The sequence below is a fragment of the Aquarana catesbeiana genome, linkage group LG12 (assembly GCF_042186555.1).
Source record: "Aquarana catesbeiana isolate 2022-GZ linkage group LG12, ASM4218655v1, whole genome shotgun sequence".
NCBI lineage: Eukaryota > Metazoa > Chordata > Amphibia > Anura > Ranidae > Aquarana > Aquarana catesbeiana.
The window spans coordinates 24,963,302-24,983,727 of NC_133335.1; the positions used below are offsets into that span (position 1 = coordinate 24,963,302).

Below are 20,426 nucleotides of genomic sequence, written 5' to 3' on the forward strand. Positions count from 1 at the left end.
ACAACGGCCCTCTGGGGCCAAGTGAACCCATGTATACTAGATGTGGGTTGAGCAGTTCTTTAAATCACCGTAATGTACATCTAGACATGCTCCTCCTTTGTAATATAGAAGTGATGTGGGGAAGCACTTCCTTGACTTCCTTCCCAATATCTGTCACTGTGAGTAAAGTTAAAAAACTGAACTCCAGGCTGTTATACATAGCTCTCAACTGTCTCTGATTTCAAGGGACTGTCCCTGATTTGGAGCAATGTCCCTCTGTCCCTCAATCCCCCCCAGTTTGTCCCTCATTTTGGTCTGATCTCTATAGTTGTATATAAAATGCACTTTTTATCTATCAAAAAATGTTTTCCAGCGCTAAACCTTTCATCTGATTTCTAACTTGCTACATTTGTAAATTCCAAAAGCCAATATAAAGGAATAGTAGTGGTAAAAAAGCACTTGTGGGTTTACCCAATCTTGTTTTTTTTTGTACAATTGTCCTTTAAGTGGGTGTGGCAGGGGGTGTGTCCTATGCCGGCATACTTTTGCTGATAGGTGTCCCTCATTCCCATGTCAAAAAGTTGGGAGGTATGTGTTATAAAAGATACAAATGAATGCAGCTCTGTATTCTTTATTACATCTTGTATGCGTGTTAAAAATGCAAGCAGTGCAAGCACCTGAATTTTGACTCTTACAGCCCCCCCGTACAGTAGAGTTCAGGGATATAGAGCACAAGAAGCTGGGCTGCAGTACTCATAATAAGCATGCTGATAGGAGGAGAGAGCAGAGTGACAGAGAGAGAGGATCTCCTTTCACTGTCAAATCACAAGCTGGAAGACCGACAAGACCCGTGGCAGAGAAAAATCAGGTCTCCTGCCTTGCCAGACAGGGATGTGCTGGGTGACGGAGCTGTGTAAATCTCAGGATTGGATATGGTAGGTTAAACAACTACCATATATTTACCAGTTTGCCTGGAGTTTGATTTTAAAGCGGTTGTAAACTCTGCTTGGTCATTTTTATCTACAGGTAGACATGTGCACTAGGGAAAAATTTGTTTATTTTAGTTTCATTATTTTTATTTTTTTTTTTTTCATTTATTGGTGCATTCGTTATGATTGGCATTCGTTACTTCGGATTCATTCGTATTCGTTCCGTTCACTTATAGTTACTTTAGCCAAATTTGAAAGGAAATTCCAAAACCTAAAATGTAATAGTTTATAATATTAAATAATAATAATAATAATAATAATAATAACTATAATAATAGTTTAGAATTTAATCACAGTAGTACCTTGGATAATGAGCATAAGAATAAGAATGCTTGTAATCCAAAGCACTGGTATATCAAAGCGAGTTTCCCCATAGGAATCAATGGAAACTCAATTAATTGGTTCCACAGTCACTGCTGGTGTATGCAGTACTGTATGTGGCCAGAGGTGCGGGGGCGCTGGCGCCCCCGCACCTCTGGCCAAATGCAATGCAACGCTTGCAAACCGAGTCAGGATTTAAAAAAATTAAATTAAATTTAAAAAAAGCTTGTATTGCAAAACGCTCATATATCGCAGTACTCAAAATCGACACTGTATAATATAAAATTACAAAAAATGAAATTATCCGAATGTAATCGATTCGTTATACTCGTAGGTTGAATCTTTCGGATTTTCGAATATGCCGAATTTTGTCCGAAAATGAATTTGTAACGAAACAAATTGCACATATCTGCCTATAATAATAAGGCTTACCTGTAGGTAAAAATGAATATCTCCTAAATGTGCACCATGACATCACTGGCGCATGCGCTCTGAAGGTCCGGCATACCGTGCCGGAACTTTAGAGCTTCATAGCGGAACTGAGGGCTCCCTCACGCATGCGCAGGAGTGACGTCATTGCAGCTCCGGCCAATCACATAGCTGGCGCTCGCGAACCTGGTAGATAGACATTGGGAACATGCCAGCTCTTTCAGCGGTGACTTTACAGCGCTGGAGGGCTTCATTCCAAGGTCAGTATTTCGCCCCTTCATGACCAGGCCATTTTTTGTGATACGGCACTGTGTTACTTTAACTGACAATTGCGCAGTCGTGCGACGCTGTCCCCAAATATAATTGATGTCCTTTTTTTCCCACATATAGAGCTTTCTTTTGGTGGTATTTGATCACCTCTGCGGTTTTTATTTTTTACGCTATAAACAAAAAAATACTGACAATTTTGAAAAGGAAAAAAAAAAAACGATATTTCTTATTTTCTGCTGTAAAACATACACAATAAAAAAAAAAAAAAAATCGAATTTCTTCATCAATTTAGGCCAATATGTATTCTGCTACATATTTGTGGTTAAAAAAAATCCCAATAAGCGTATATTGATTGGTTTACACAAAAGTTATCACGTCTACAATCGACCTCATCTGGAATATGCAGTTCAGTTTTGGGCACCAGTTCTCAAAAAGGATATCGGGGAACTGGAGAAAGTGCAGAGAAGGGCAACCAAACTGATAAGAGGCATGGAGGAGCTCAGCTATGAGGAAAGATTAGAGGAACTGAATTTGTTCACTCTTGAGAAGAGGAGAATAAGGGGGGATATGATCAACATGTTTAAATATATAAGGGGTCCATATAGTGAACTTGGTGTTGAGTTATTCACTTTACGGTCAACACAGAGGACAAGGGGGCACTCTTTACGACTGGAGGAAAAGAGATTTCATCTCCAAATACGGAAAGGTTTCTTCACAGTAAGAGCTGTGAAAATGTGGAATAGACTCCCTCCAGAGGTGGTTCTGGCCAGCTCAGTAGATTGCTTTAAGAAAGGCCTGGATACTTTCCTAAATGTACATAATATAACTGGGTACTGACATTTATAGGTAAAGTTGATCCAGGGATAATCCGATTGCCTCTCGGGGGATCAGGAAGGAATTTTTTCCCCTGCTGTAGCAAATTGGAGCATGCTCTGCTGGGGTTTTTTGCCTTCCTCTGGATCAACTGTGGGTATAGTATTGGGTATATTGTTTTTTTGTTTTTTTATGGTTGGACTGGATGGACTTGTGTCTTTTTTCAACCTGACTAACTATGTAACTATGTACAAACTATGAGATAGATTTATTCAATTGTTTTGTTTTTTTACTAGTAATAACAGCGATCTGCGACTTATAGCGGGACTGCGACATTGCAGAGGACATATCGGACACTAAGTGACACCAATACAGTGATAAGTGCTGAAAAAAAGCATTGTCACTGTACTAATAACACTGGCAGGGAAGGGGTTAACATCAGGAGCGATCAAAGGGTTAAATATGTTCCTAGGGAGTGCTTGCTAACTGTGTGGGGGAGGTGCTTTTACTCTGGGAAGTAAGGATGAGTTCAGGTGTGTTCGCAACCGCACATGCCCGAGCCCGCCAGGAAGCTGACACTGCGCAACGCTAATCACAGGCAGTGAGACATTTCCCTGTCCGCGGCTGCAGAGATCGGGAAATATCTCACTGCCTGTGATTAGCGCTGCACAGTGTCAGCTTCCTTGCGGGCTCGGGCATGTGCGGTTGCGAACACACCTGAGCCCATCCTTAGAGGGAAGACAGAGAGCTGTGTTTCTGCTAAGCAGAAACACAAGATCACTGATTTGCCTTGTCACAGAACAGCGACCTGCCTTGTTTACACCCGAATGATCACCGTCCAATCACAGCAAGAGAGGGTCGACGGCGGCGCACGTGCGCCCTAGACCCAGAAAAACAGAATCACGTACAGCAGGGGGTAGGCAACCTCGGCCCTCCAGCTGTTTTGAAACTACAAGTCCCATGAGACATTGCAAGACCCTGACAATCACAGGCATGACTCCTAGAGGCAGAGGCATAATGGGATTTGTAGTTTCACCACAGCTGGAGGGCCGAGGTTGCCTACCCTGACGTACAGGTATAGCATACCTCCCAACTTTTTGAGATGGGAATGAGGGACACCTATCAGCAAAAGTATGCAGGCATAGGACACACCCCCTGCCACGCCCCCTTAAAGGAGAATTGTACAAAAAAAAAAAAAAAGATTGGTTCAACCCACAAGTGCTTTTTTTACCACTACTATTCCTTTTATATTGGCTTTTGGAATTTACAAATACAGCGATTTAGAAATCAGATGAAAGGTTTAGCGCTGGAAAACACTTTTTAAAAGATAAAAAGTGCATTTTATATACAACTATATAGATCAGAGCAAAATGAGGGACAAATGAGAAGGACAGAGGGACATTGCTCCAAATCAGGGACAGTCCCTTAAAATCAGGGACAGTTGGGAGCTATGGTATAGGATTCTGTTCCCAGGAGCCGCCGCCCCGCAGTATCTATAAGTGGGGCGGTCGGCAAGAGGTAAACCTAACAAGCTAGAAGCTGATTGGCTACCCTGCACAGCTGCACCAGATTTGCCACTCCCCTATTTTAGTAAATACCCCCCTCCCACCCAGGTCTCTTCTGCAATAAAAAGCCTGCTTGTTAGAATTTTTATTAGTTTAGTTCAAAGACATGCTGGTAGGTTAATTGGCTTCTGTCTAAATTGTCCCTAGTATGTATGAATGTGAGTTAGGGACCTTAGATTGTAAGCCCCTTGAGGGTAGGGACTGATGTGAATGTACAATGTATATGTAAAGCACTGCGTAAATTGACGGCGCTATACAAGTACCTGAAATAAATAAGTAAAAATAAGTTAATAACCTCGGATTTCATTTTAGTGTCCCCCATCAGGCAGAATGCCCCTGCATTTCCTGTCTAGGTGACAGGTGTCAGACCAGACAGGAAGTAAGGGGAACACAGAATACAGTAAAAAAACAAACACTGGTACCTCCTGTTGTAAAATGCTTCTTGCCTGGCTGCTGTACTGATCCCCTGGCTTCAACGTTTTTGCAGCCTGGAGATTATATGAAGATCAGGAAAGTAAGAAGTCCTTATCGACATACTGAAACATGCCATTGGAGATGGGGGGGGGGTCATCATGACAAGGAATAAATAGCATTTTTAGAAGCAGAGGACCGTAAGGCCTGGCTTAACTTAACCCCTTAAATGGATTTCTTCCATTGAACTGACCCCTGGAGGGAATTCTTACCCGATCCTGGCAGCAGCCATCCCCAAACTCGCAAATAACAGTGCTAGGAATCAGTGCAGGGTCTGCTAATGTTTTATAACTGAGGAACACGGAGATCTGATCTGCACAGGACAGGACCTCTTTATGGACCTGGTAATGTGAAATTGCTGAGTACAAACAGTGTGAATATGGGGCAATCAGATTACCGACCCAACTGCAGTTTCCACCCCAGAAAACCCAGAAGATGAAAAGAAAACCCGTTCCATACCTTCCTGGGTTTTCTGGGGTGGAAACTGCAGTTGGGTTGGTTTGCAGGGAGACTCAGCTGTGATATAATGACTGACAGCTGATCAAATGAGGATTTCTTTTTTTTTTTTAAGTGGACCATTTATTAACTTCACAGGGATATATTCCTGATATGTCACAATACACAGCAATGGCATCATTTTTTTAAAAAAAGAATGTTGTTACCCTTTTAGAAAAATTCTACTTTTTATCGTTTAACCACTTCCATACCGGGTCAATTTGGGCATTCCTCTCCTACATGTATAAATCATCATTTATTTGCTAGAAAATTACTCAAAACCTTCAAACATTTTATATATATATATCTATTTCTATATATATCTATATCTAGATCTAGATAAAGATATATATAAAAATTTGCAATTTACATTTGAAAAATTACTGTGCAAATACCATGTGACATAAAAAAATTGCAACGGCCGCCTTTTTATTCCCTGGGTGTCTCTGCTAAATAAAAAAATATATATACTGGTATATATATATATATAGATATTTATCTATATAGATATTTATATATATATATTTTTTTTATTTAGCAGAGACACCCAGGGAATAAAAAGGCGGCCGTTGCAATTTTTTTATGTCACATGGTATTTGCACAGTAATTTTTCAAATGTAAATTGCAAATGTGAAAGATGATGTTACCCCCGCGTAAATAGATACCCAACGCATCACGCTTTAAAATTGCGCACACTCGTGGAATGGCGCCTAACTTCGGTACTTAAAAATCTCCATAGACTTCTCTTTAAAAATGTTTATGTAGCACCCTTGTCCCTAGAACAGGGTTACAGGTAAATTTAGTGTGCCAGATGGCTGATTTGTAGTACAAAGCTCCCAACTGTCCCTGATTTCGAGGGACTGTCCCTGATTTGGAACAAAGTCCCTCTGTCCCTCATTTTGGTCTGATCTATATAGTTGTATATAAAATGCACTTTGTATCTATCAAAAAGTGTTTTCCAGCACTAAACTTTTAATCTAATTTTTAAATTGCTGCATTTGTAAATTCCAAAAGCCAATAAAAGGGAATGATAGTGGTAAAAAAAAGCACTTGTGGGTTTAACCACAAAATTGTTTTTTTTTTTTGTACAATGCTCCTTTAAGGGGGCCTGACAGGGGGTGTGTCCTATGCCTGCATACTTTTGCTGATAGGTGTCCCTAATGCCGCGTACATACGGGCGGAGTTTTCGACTGACTTTCCGACTGACTATCTGAATGAACGGATTTGCCTACACACGATCACACCAAAGTCCGACGGATTCGTACGTGATGACGTACGACCGGACTAAAACAAGGAAGTTCATAGCCAGTAGCCAATAGCTGCCCTAGCGTCGGTTTTTGTCCGTCAGACTAGCATACGACGAGCGGACTTTTCGACCAGACTCGAGTCCATCGGAAAGATTTGAAATATGTTTCATTTCTAGGCCGTCGAACTTTTGGGGAAAAAAAGTCAGCTGGAGCCCACACACGATCGAATTATCCGACAGACTCCGGTCTGTCGGACCAAGTCTGCTATAAAGTCCGCTCGTGTGTACGCGCCATTATTCTCATCTCAAAAAGTTGGGAGATATGGTAGTATTCAGTGATTACATGACTTCTAATTCCATTCTAAGTGTGGCTTCTCCCTTCTTTCAGTAGGTGGTGCTGTTACGGTCCACACCTCCCAACATTTTGAGATAGGAACGAGGGACACCTATGAGCAAATGTATGTTGGCATAGGACATGCCCCCTGCCACACCCCCTTAAAGGAGAATTAACCAAAAAAAAGGTTAAATAAATCCACAAGAGCTTTTTTTTTTAACCACTACTATTCCTTTATATTGGCTTTAAAAATGGACAAATGCAGCGATTTAGAATATGTATGAAAGGTTTAGCACTGGGAAACACTTTTTAAAAGATAAAAAGTGCATTTTTGATACGACTATATGGACCAGACAAAAATGAGAGACAAATGAGTGGGACAGAGGGACATTGCTCCAAATCAGGGACAGTCCCTCGAAATCAGGGACAGTTGGGAGGTATGTGTTACCTTTGACATTAGAATGATGAGCTACAGTGAAGTTCAGGTTATGATAAACATACCTTTCTCAGCCAATCATATTTGTGGCTACAGAGGCGGCTCTAGACTTTGTGAGGCCTTAGGCAAAACTTAGACATGAGGCCCCACTCACTCCCATAATGGGAAAAAAAATTCAAGGGATGAAAATGAACTGTATTAGGAGGGTACAGTATAGGGGAGTGGACAGTACAGGGGGTAGGTGAGTGGGCATAATAAAGATATATTTTCCTCAAGCAGAGCTGCACAGGGAAGCTGCTCTCACAGATCCTACCTATTCTGGTAGGCTGTCACAAAGAGAGAAATGGAAGGAAGGAAGGAAGGAAGGAAGGAAGGAAGGAAGGAAGGAAGGAAGGAAGGAAGGAAGGAAGGAGAAAGAAAGAAAGATGGAAGGAAAGAAAGAAAGAAATAAAGATGGAAAGAAAGAAAGAAATAAAGATGGAAAGAAAGATAGATAGAAAGAAAGAAAGAAAGAAAGAAAGAAATAAAGATGGAAAGAAAGATAGATAGAAAGAAAGAAAGAAAGAAAGAAAGAAAGAAAGAAAGATAGAAGGAAAGATAGATAGATAGAAAGAAAGAAAGAAAGAAAGAAAGAAAGAAAGAAAGAAAGAAAGAAAGAAAGAAAGAAAGAAAGAAAGAAAGAAGGAAAGAAAGAAAAAGATAGATAGATAGATAGATAGATAGAAGGAAAGAAGGAAGGAAAGAAAGAAAGAAAAAGATAGATAGATAGATGGAAGGAAAGAAAGAGAGGGGGATGGAGGAAGAAGGGAAGGAAGAGCATCCCCTACATCAGTCAGTGTACTCACTGGGAGGCAGTAGGGACTGGATGGATGGATGGATCAGACTCCCCTTGTCCTTTTCTCTTTGCTGGTCTTCAGATTGAATCTTCCCGCCCACACATCCCCTTCTCTGAGGCAGAGCAGAGAACACTGCCGAGGAGAGTGGGCGGGGCAGACACAGGAGGAGAGGGCGGGAGGAGGAGGAGCAGAAGCTCTCTCTCCTCTTCTGTCTGGCTGTGCGGGCAGCAGGGGGAGGGGGGAGATCTGTCAGAGCTCTACTGAGCGGCTCTCCCTGTCTGTGATCCGGAGCTCCGATCACACGTCTCACTCGCAGCCCGTATCTCTCCCTATAGCAGAGCGAGGGGACTCGGGACTGTGTGATGGAGGAGATCTCTGCTGCTGGAAGGGGCGGCTCTCTAATTAGGTAACTAGCCAGCTGTGCGAGGCCCCTATGACTGCGAGGCCTGAGGCCACCGCCTATTTCGCCTAATTAGAGAGCCGCCTCTGTGTGGCTAAACATGCTGGGAAAGGTTATTTAATGGAATGAAGTCAGGTGATCAGGCAGAGTATTCCCGCCAAGGGCTATGGCCTGGGTGGATGGTGTATGTAGAGTTCCTGGCTGCTGGGCCCGGAGCCTGAGGCCTATCCAGGAGGCTGCCAGCTGCTAGGCCTGACCGAGGCCTATCCGGGTGTTCAAGTTTATGCGGAGGAAAGCCTGCCAAAGATCCAGAAACGATTATTGAGGGATGGAGTTCTAAGGAAGCACCAGAGGAGACTTTTCATGAGCTGGAGGCTATGAACTAGCTGGGCGGACTTCAGAGAGAACTCATCCCAGGGAATCCGTGCAGAAAGCAATGAGTAAAGTTCAGTTACTAGAGGAGACAGCTTGGCCTACAAAGTACAGATGTGCTGGTTCCGCTTAAAGGCTCTTATTCTCGTACTGCTGTCTGCCTTATCTCACCTATTTTTGTCTAAGGAGTCTGCCAATCTGCCTGTTGCTGATTGTTATTAAGGGTGTCCTGTGCCCTATCCCCTCTCACACATTTTTCCTGTTTGAGAAATAAACTTCTCTATTGTTTAACTGCTTGCCGACCAGCGCACGCCGATGTACGTCGGCAGAATGGCGCTGGTAGGCAAAAGGGCGTACAGGTACATCCCCTTTAGGAAGCGTTGTCGTGGGCGTGCGATGTCTGCCGGGTGCCCGCGATCGTGTCACGGACAGGAAGAATGGGGAGATGCTTTCGGAAATAAAGCATTTCCCCATTCTGCCTAGTGACAGGACAGAGATCACTGCTCTCTCTTATCGAGAGCTGTGATCACTGTCCTGTGTGTTGAAGTCCAGCCCCCTAACAGTTAGAATCACTTCCTAGGACACACTTAACCCCTTCACTGCCCCCTAGTGGTTAACCCCTTCACTGCCAGTGTCATTTACACAGTAATCAATGCAATTTTATAGCATTGATCGCTGTATAAATGACAATGGTCCCAAAATAGTGTCAAAAATGTCCTTTGTGTCCGCCATAATGTTGCAGTCCTGAAAAAAAATCACAGATCGCCGCCATTACTAATAAAAAATAATAAAAAATAAAAATGCCATAAAAATACTCCCCTATTTTGTGGATGCTATAAATTTTGCGCAAACCAATCAATATACACTTATTGTAATTTTTTTTTTTTTACCAAAAATATGTAGAAGAATACATATCGGCCTAAACTGAGGAAAAAAAAATGTGTTTTTATATATTTTTGGGGGATATTTATTATAGCAAAAAGTAAAAAATATTGCATTTTTTTCAAAATTGTCGCACTTTTTTGTTTATATCGCAATAAATAAACACCGCAGGGGTGATCAAATACCACCAAAAGAAAGCTTTATTTGTGGAAAAAAAAGGGACGTCAATTTTGTTTGGGTACAACGTCGCAAGACCGTGCAATTGTCAGTTAAAGCGACACAGTGCCGAATCGCAAAAAGTGTTCTGGTCAGGAAGGGGGTAAAATCCTCCGGGGCTGAAGTGGTTAAAGTATAAAAGTGACTGGCACCCCACTTCTGTCTTGTTCATCACCCACCATGCCCACAAACCTGCACCCTGAGGATGTATGTCAGCCACCCCTATTCCCAGTAGTCACCATCGGGCTTCCGGAAAGTCGAGATTATGGCTACATTTACAGAGGAGGTTTTGTGTTAGAATTAATTCTCTCACGCTAGCGTTCGTAGTGATACCTCACGTGTGTGGTTTGAACACCGTTTACATATGCAGGCGTGACCTAAGTATGCGTTTGCTTCTGCGTGCGAGCATGAGGGGATGGGGGGCGCTTTAATTTTTATTTTTTTTTTGTTTATTTTATCTCTCCTCTATGCTGGAAAGCCTAAGATAAAAAAAAAAAAAAAAAAACTATCTTAGGCTTCCCAGCAAAAAAAAAGGCAGTGTTTATCTGCCAGAGCCGGGAGTGATGCCATGAAGTAGCTTCCATCCTCTGAGGGTCATAGATCTGGTCGGGGACCACCACGCTGATTCATTCTCGGGCACCCCGATCGCACGGGCGAGCTGGGAGAAGCTCTGGAGAGCGGTGGGCGGGGGGGGGGGGCGTTGCCTCTCACTGCCTGTAAAAGCAATCAAGCGGTTAAATAGCTGCTATGATTGCTTTTACTTTGCAGGGAATCACTGACCAGGACGTCATATGATGGGCTACGGGCAGGAAGTAGTTAAAATCAGTTCAAGAGCACCAGCCCAGTGACTTTGCCTAGGCTCAGTTGAGGTCATCAGTCTGCTCAGTGGCGGCCACTCCATACAGGGCACAGGGGCGCTGCCCCCCTAATGCATGCACTCGGCCCGTAATCTGCATGCAGGGTGCTGGATGCATAGATTCCAATGTTTTTTTTTTTTAAGCACGCGATTAGAGACAGGGGCTCTAATTGGCTTCAAAAAAGGGTCGGCATCCAGTTGTGTGACAATAGCGAATTAATATTCGCTATTGTCTTTCTGCTTCTTCTCCCAGCCAATCAGGAAGCAGTAGGAGCAAAATTGGCCGAGAGGAGAAGCGATCGTATTGACCGGTACCGGGGGCGGGCAGGATGTATTGGGAGATCCATAAGGGAAGATGTCTGCCTTCATTGGAGAATTAGGGAGATCTCTCTGCTCTGCATCACTGCCCAACAGCGTGAGTAGCACCCAACTGGGTGTCGGGTGGTCTGATTGCCGCCACCGCGAGGGCTTTTTGGGTGGTTTGTTTGTCGACCGCTCCCTTCCCCCGGCTGGAGCACCAGCCGCCACTGAGTCTGCTGCAGACACGAAGAAACATTTCCCCCAGTCTCCTGCCCCCCCAGTGAACAAAATCGCTCATTCTCCTTTCTCTCCACCAGTGATCCCTCACTGATCACTGTACATTGTAACTTTGTATAATAATGTACTCACTGCTGCTCAACCCCAAGTTACCTCAGCTAATAATGTAGACGGACGGTGCATGCAAGCAGCTCCCGATTGCGGTCAATCCAATATGTACAGTATTTCACAAAAGTGAGTACACCCCTCACATTTTTGTAAATATTTTCTTCTATCTTTTCATGTGACAACACTGAAGAAATGACACATTGCTACAATGTAAAGTAGTGAGTGTACAGCTTGTATAACAGTGTAAATTTGCTGTCCCCTCTAGCTGAACACACAGCCATTAATGTCTATGTCTAATGTCTGGGAAATAGACATATGAGTGCTGCCAGAATTGCTGCAGAGGTTGAAGGGGTGGGGGGTCAGCCTGTCAGTGCTCAGACCATACGTCGCACACTGCATCAAAATGGTCTGCATGGCTGTCATCCCAGAAGGAAGCCTCTTCTAAAGATGAAGCACAAGAAAGTCTGCAAACAGTTTGCTGAAGACAAGCAGACTAAGGACATGGATTACTGGAACCATGTCCTGTGGTCTGATGAGACCAAGATAAACTTATTTGGTTCAGATGGTGTCAAGCGTGTGTGGCGGCAACCAGGTGAGGAGTACAAAGACAAGTGTGTCTTGTCTACAGTCAAGCATGGTGGTGGGAGTGTCATGGTCTGGGGCTGCATGAGTGCTGCCGACACTGGGGAGCTACAGTTCATTGAGAGAACCATGAATGCCAACATGTACTGTGACATACTGAAGCAGAGCATGATCCCCTCCCTTCAGAGACTGGGCCGCAGGGCAGTATTCCAACATGATAACCACCCCAAACACACCTCCAAGGCGACCACTGCCTTGCTAAAGAAGCTGAGGGTAAAGGTGATGGACTGGCCAAGCATGTCTCCAGACCTAAACCCTATTGAGCATCTGTGGGGCATCCTCAAATGGAAGGTGGACGAGCACAAGGTCTCTAATATCCACCAGCTCTGTGATGTCATCATGGAGGAGTGGAAGAGGACTCCAGTGACAACCTGTGAAGCTCTGGTGAACTCCATGCCCAAGAGGGTTAAGGCAGTGCTGGAAAATAATGGTGGCCACACAAAATATTGACACTTTGGGCCCAATTTGGACATTTTCACTTAGGGGAGTACTCACTTTTGTTTCCAGCGGTTTTGACATTATTGGCTGTGTGTTGAGTTGTTTTGAGGGGACAGCAAATTTACATTATTTGTATAGAGAAAGGTGGGGGGGGGGGGGGGGGAGAAAAGGACTACTCCAATTAAGTCCCACCTTACCCCCCCAAAAAAACGAATTGGACTATAGCGGTACCTCATACAAAAATACAGTTGTAATTAAAATTTAGATTTATTCAAAAATACATCAATTTAAAACATCTATACGGTCAAAATATAGATCTCGCACATCACATCACATTACAGTACATCGCTTACAAAGACATTTAAGAGTGCCCACAATGGTGGTTGAAAGCTATTGTTTAGAATACCTGAAAACGTGTCCTCAACAGTTTCGCGGATTGACCGCTTCTTCAGGAGGCGTCCAAGTGTAATCTCTAAGAATCAAATAACCACAGTTACATGGACATAAACTGACAACACAATGATTAACAATAACACAACATTGGAGTGGTAATTCATTTTAGTAAAATATAGAAATACACTCACCAACCACTGCCCAACCTGGGCTAAGGCGGTACTGTGCAAATTTACACTGTTATACAAGCTGTACACTCACTACTTTTCATTGTAGCAAAGTGTCATTTCTTCAGTGTTGTCACATGAAAAGATAGAATAAAATATTTACAAAAATGTGAGGGGTGTACTTACTTTTGTGAGATACTGTAAGTATCATAGAACCAGGGCCGGATTAAGAACATCATGGGCCTGGTGCTGAGGGTTATGGTGGGAATTTTTATTAAAAAAAAATAAAATAAAAAAAATAATAATTAAAAATGCAAACAATTTTTTGTTATAACAAAATTAAATTAAATAGCGGGAGGATGAAAGATAGAGGGAGGGATTAGAGAGAGAGAGAGGATACAAATTAGCATGCATGGAAGTGACAGCAACACAGCCCGGCCAAGGCAAGTGACCGAAGGCACAGAACCTGGAAGGAAGACAGGGTGAAGATGGAACAAAAGTGTGAGCATTCTAGAGCTGGTAACATTGAGGATATTCAATATCATTTTAAAGAACTGTTTTTGTGTGTAAGAGGCATAGAGGAGGAGTATGGATGGTATAAAAGTGGGAAGTATATGCAGGTGAGGGAGTGGAATGTGGAGGGTATAACAGTGGGCACTATGTACAGCAGAGGAGTGTGGAGGGTATGGTGGGGGCAGTATGTACAGGAGAGGAGTGTGGAGGGTATGATAGGGACAGTATGTACAGGAGAGGAGTGTGGAAGGTATTATGAGAATGGTATGTACAGGAGAGGAGTGTGGAGAGAAAGATAGTTGGCAGTATGTAGAGGAGAGGAGTGTAGAAGGTATGACAGTGGGCAGTATGTACAGGAGAGGAGTTTGGAGGGTATGACAGTTGGCAGTATGGAGAGGAGTGTGGAGGGTATCACAGTGGGCAGTATGTACAGAAGAGAAATGTGGAGGGTATGACAGTGAGCAGTATGCACAGGAGAGGAGTGTGGAGGGTATGACAGTGGGCAGTATGTACAGGAGAGGAGTGTGGATGGTATGACAGTGGGCAGTATGTACAGGAGAGGAATGTGGAGGGTATGACAGTGAGCAGTATGTATAGGAGAGGAGTGTGGAGGGTATGACAGTGGGCAGTATGTACAGGAGAGGAGTATGAAGGGTATGACTGTGGGCAGTATGTACAGGAGAGGAGTGTGGAGGGTATGACAGTGGGCACTATGTATAAGAGAGAAGTGTGGAGGGTATGACAGTGGGCACTATGTATCAGAGAGAAGTGTGGAGGGTATGACAGTGGGCACTATGTATCAGAGAGAAGTGTGGAGGGTATGACAGTGGGCACTATGTATAAGAGAGAAGTGTGGAGTGTATGACAGCGGGCACTATGTATAAGAGAGAAGTGTGGAGGGTATGACAGTGGGCACTATGTATAGGAGAGGAGTGTGGAGGGTATGACAGCGGGCACTATGTACAGGTGAGGAGGATGTAGGAATCTGGGAAGGAAAAAAGGAAAGGTTTGTGGAAGGATGTTTAGGGACAGTGTAGTGGTTAAGCGGGCCATACATGAATTGAAATTAAGCCAGTTAAGCAGAGACAAGCCATAGTCGATCTATGTATGGGCTAGCTGGTTGTACACAAGTCAATCTATTCATTTGACTTGAGTACAACCAGCCTGTCAGGTTTTTCCAAAACAGTCAGTGCTGCCAGCTATAGTTAGCAATGCTGATCATTGTATTCTGTGGGTTGGGAAGGCTCCCCACTGGCAGAACACAATAACACTGCGGGATTGATTCCCCCATCCACAGGTCAGCAGGTGAGAGGGTGTGGGGGACAGGCTGGGGAAAGAGGTCTGTCAGCAGGGGGGTGTGAGGTGGTCATGGAGGGATATCAATCAGCGGGTGGGGGGGAGTAACTGGGAGTGATATCTTTTGGAGTAGGGTCTTTCATCTGCAGGTTGGGAGATGGTCACCTGTGATATAAGTTGAAGGGAGGTGGCTAACATGGGAAGTGGCTGGGGGGTGACCTGGTTGGTGGTGACTGTGAAATGGATGATGTGTTTCAAGTGTCTTTCACATTTGCAGTAATGCTTACTGCCCTCTGAAAAGTGATCTATGGTGTATTGCTTTTCAACGAGTGGTATAGCAGCAGCTGACAGGCGTTTATGAGGTGCTACTGGCAGCTACTTTTTTATTTTTTACATTGCTGAATGGCAGTTTTACATTGTTGGACTATGCTGCTACTGCGAGCGAGTTTGACAGGCGGTGCTGCCTGTCAAAAGCTGCAGGCTCCAAGATATCCATTGAGCTCAGTGCCTCTGATAAGAAGTAATGCCGCGTACACACGGTCGGACTTTTCGTCTACAAAAGTCCGACAGCCTGTCCGACAGACTTTCGACTGACTTTTGTCGGACTTTTGTCGTACTTTTGGCGGACTTGCGGCAGACTTTCTTACGAACGGACTTGCCTACATACGATCACACAAAAGTCCGACGGATGACGTACACCGGACTAAAATAAGGAAGTTGATAGCCAGTAGCCAATAGCTGCCCTAGCGTGGGTTTTTGCCCGTCGGACTAGCACACAGACGAGCGGATTTCTGGGTCCGGCGTAGTTACGACGTAAAGATTTGAAGCATGTTCCAAATCTAAAGTCCGTCAGATTTGAGGCTGGAAAAGTCTGCTGAAAGTCCAGGGAAGCCCACACACGATCGGATTGTCAGCCAGCTTTAGTCCGTCGGCGTCCGTCAGACTTTTGTAGACGAAAAGTCCAACCGTGTGTATGCGGCATAAGAGGCACTGTGAGCTCATCCTCTCACTCTGCTGCAAATAGAGTGTGCCAGCTTGTATCTAACCCCTTGCCGACCGGCTCACGCCCATATATATCGGCAGAAGGGCACGTACAGGCATATTAACGTATTTATACATTTCCCTTTAAGACGTGGCATTGTGGGCACACGCGCGCCGCCGGTCACACAAAAGTTCTCTGAACTTTCGACCGTCAAGAACGCGGTGACATACAACACTACGACGAGCCGAGAAAGTGAAGTTCAATGCTTCCGAGCATGCGTCGAATCAGTGGCGTAGCGTGGGTTGTCAGCACCCGGGGCAAGACAAGTAATTTGCGCCCCCCCCCCAACCTGCAGACTTTTATCACTCCCCGAGTCCCTTCAAATACAATAGTACTGACCTACCTGATTCCTATACTGACCATTACACACTACACTGACCACTATAATACAGTGGGGATCGAAAGTTTGGGCACCCCAGGTAAAAATGTGTATTAATGTGCATAACGAAGCCAAGGAAAGATGGAAAAATCTCCAAATGGCATCAAATTACATATTAGACATTCCTATAATATGTCAAAAAAAGTTAGATTTTATTTCCACCATTTACACTTTCAAAATTACGGAAAACAAAAAAATGGCGTCTGCAAAAGTTTTGACACCCTGCAGATTTTATAGCATGCACTGCCCCCTTTGCAAAGCTGAGACCTGCCGGTGTCATGGATTGTTCTCAATCATCGTCTGGGAAGACCAGGTGATGTCAATCTCAAAGGTTTTAAATGGCCAGACTCATCTGACCTTGCCCCAACAATCAGCACCATGGGTTCTTCTAAGCAGTTGTCTAGAAAACTGAAACTGAAAATAGTTGACGCTCACAAAGCTGGCTATAAGAAGATAGCAAAGCGTTTTCAGATGTCAATATCCTCTGTTCGGAATGTAATTAAGAAATGGCAGTCACCAGGAACAGTGGAAGTTAAAGGAAGATCTGGAAGACCAAGAAAAATATCAGACAGAACAGCTCGCAGGATTGTGAGAAAAGCAATTCAAAACCCACGTTTGACTGCACGATCCCTCCAGAAAGATCTGGCAGACACTGGAGTTGTGGTACACTATTCCACTATAAAGAGATACTTGTACAAATATGGTCTTCATGGAAGAGTCATAAGAAGAAAACCTCTTCTACGTCCTCACCACAAAAATCAGCGTTTGAACTTTGCAAATGAACATATAGACAAGCCTGAGGCATTTTGGAAACAAGTTCTGTGGAGCGATGAGGTTAAAATAGAACTTTTTGGCCCGAATGAGCAAAGGTACGTTTGGAGAAGAAAGGGCACAGAATTTAATGAAAAGAACCTCTGTCCAACTGTTAAGCATGGGGGTGGATCAATCATGCTTTGGGGTTGTATTGCAGCCAGTGGCACAGGGAACATTTCACGAGTAGAAGGAAAAATGGATTCAATAAAATTTCAGCAAATTTTGGATGGTAACTTGATGCCATCTGTGAAAAAGCTGAAGTTAAAGAGTGGATGGCTTCTACAAATGGATAACGATCCTAAACACACCTCAAAATCCACAGGGGATTACATCAAGAGGCGTAAACTGAAGGTTTTGCCATGGCCTTCACAATCTCCTGACCTCAACATTATTGAAAATCTATGGATAGACCTTAAAAGAGCAGTGCGTGACAGACAGCCAAGAAATCTGAAAGAACTGGAAGACTTTTGTAAGGAAGAATGGGCAAAGATACCTCAAACAAGAATTGAAAGACTCTTACCTGGATACAAAAAGTGTTTACAAGCTGTGATACTTGCCAAAGGGGGCAGTACAATGTCTAATCTGTAATTTGATGCCACTTGGAGATTTTTCCATCTTTCCTTGGCTTCGTTATGCACATTAATACACATTTTTACCAGGGGTGCCCAAACTTTCGATCCCCACTGTATACTGTCCACTACACTAAGAACTACACTGACCACTACACTACACTGACCACTATACTGTCCACTACACTGACCACACTGTCCACTACACTAAGAACTACACTGACCACTATACTGTCCACTACACTGACCACTATACTGTCCACTATACTGTCCACTACACTGTCCACTATACTGACCACTATACTGACCACTACACTGAGAACTACACTGTCCACTATACTATACTGACCACTATACTACACTGAGAACTACACTACAGTGACTATTAAACTGTCCACTACACTACACTGACCACTATACTAACCACTATACTGTCCACTATACTGACCACTACACTATACTGTCCATTATACTGACCACTACACTGAGAACTACACTACACTGACCACTATACTGTCCACTACACTACACTGACCACTATACTGTCCACTACACTACACTGACCACTATACTACACTGTCTACTACACTACACTGACCACTATACTGACCACTACACTATACTGTCCACTACACTACACTGTCCACTATACTACACTGTCCACTACATTATACTGACCACAATACTACACTGTCCACTACACTACACTGACCACTACACTGTCCACTACACTACACTGACTACAATACTACACTGACCACTACACTACACTGACCACTACACTGTCCACTATACTACACTGACCACTACACTATACAGACCACAATACTACACTGACCACTACACTATACAGACCACAATACTACACTGACCACTACACTACACTGTCCACTACACTATACAGACTACAATACTACACTACACTGTCCACTACACTACATTGACCACTACACTATACAGACAACAATACTACACTGACCACTACACCACACTGACCACTACACTACACTGTCCACTACACTACACTGTCCACTACACTATACTGACCACAATACTACACTGTCCACTGCACTATACTGACCACTACACTATACTGACCACTATACTGCCCACTACACTACACTGACCACTATACTACACTGTCTACTACACTACACTGACCACTACACTATACAGACCACAATACTACACTGTCCACTACACTACACTGTCCCCTACATTATACTGACCACTACACTATACTGACCACAATACTACACTGTCCACTACACTATACTGACTACAATACTACACTGACCACTACACTACACTGTCCACTACACTATACTGACCACTACACTGTCCACTATACTACACTGACCACTACACTATACAGACCACAATACTACACTGACCACTACACTACACTGTCCACTACACTATACAGACTACAATACTACCCTGTCCACTACACTACACTGTCCACTACACTATACTGACCACAATACTACACTGACCACTACACTAACCACAATGCTACACTGACCACTATACTACACTGTCCACTACACTATACTGACCACAGTACTACACTGACCACTACACTACACTGTCCACTACACTGTACTGACCACTACACTGTACTGACCACTATACTACACTGCACTGACCACTACACTACACTGTCCACTACACTGTACTGACCACAATACTACACTGCCCACTACACTGTACTGACCACTATACTACACTGTCCACTACACTGTCCACTACACTACACTGTCCACTACACTACACTGACCACTACACTGTACTGATCACTATACTACACTGTCCACTACACTGTACTGACCACAATACTACACTGTCCACTACACTGTACTGACCACTACACTACACTGTCCACTACACTGTACTGACCACTATAATACACTGTCCACTACACTGTACTGACCACTACACTACACTGTCCACTACACTGTACTGACCACTATACTACACTGTCCACTACACTACACTGTCCACTACACTATACTGACCACAATACTACACTGACTACTATACTACATTGTCCACTACACTACACTATACTGACCACAATACTACACTGACCACTATACTACACTGTCCACTATACTGACCACAATACTACACTGTCCACTACACTATACTAACCACAATACTACACTGTCCACTACACTACACTGTCCACTACACTACACTGTCCACTACACTATACTGACCACTACACTACACTGTCCACGACACTATACTGACCACAATACTACACTGTCCACTACACTATACTGACCACTACACTACACTGTCCACGACACTATACTAACCACAATACTACACTGTCCACTACACTACACTGTCCACTACACTACACTGTCCACTACACTACACTGTCCACTACACTATACTGACCACAATACTACACTGTCCACTACACTACACTACACTACACTGTACACTATACTGTCCTGCCTAGTCTTCCTATACTGACACTACATATACGGCGCCTGTCTCTCCCCCCCCCCCCCCCCGTGTTTATCTATTTCTCACCTTATTGTCTTGCATCGGTCTGGAGGATAGGAGGAGGAGAAGACAGCTGCCCCGGCGGCTCACACTCTTCAG

At 43.7% G+C, this 20,426-nt stretch overlaps 1 protein-coding gene across 1 annotated transcript in view; it reads left to right on the forward strand.

Annotated features, from left to right (window-relative positions):
- Window positions 1–20,426, forward strand: part of LOC141114011 (tyrosine-protein kinase Srms-like) — a 64,122-nt gene that overhangs the window by 31,670 nt on the left and 12,026 nt on the right. The window lies entirely within an intron of this gene.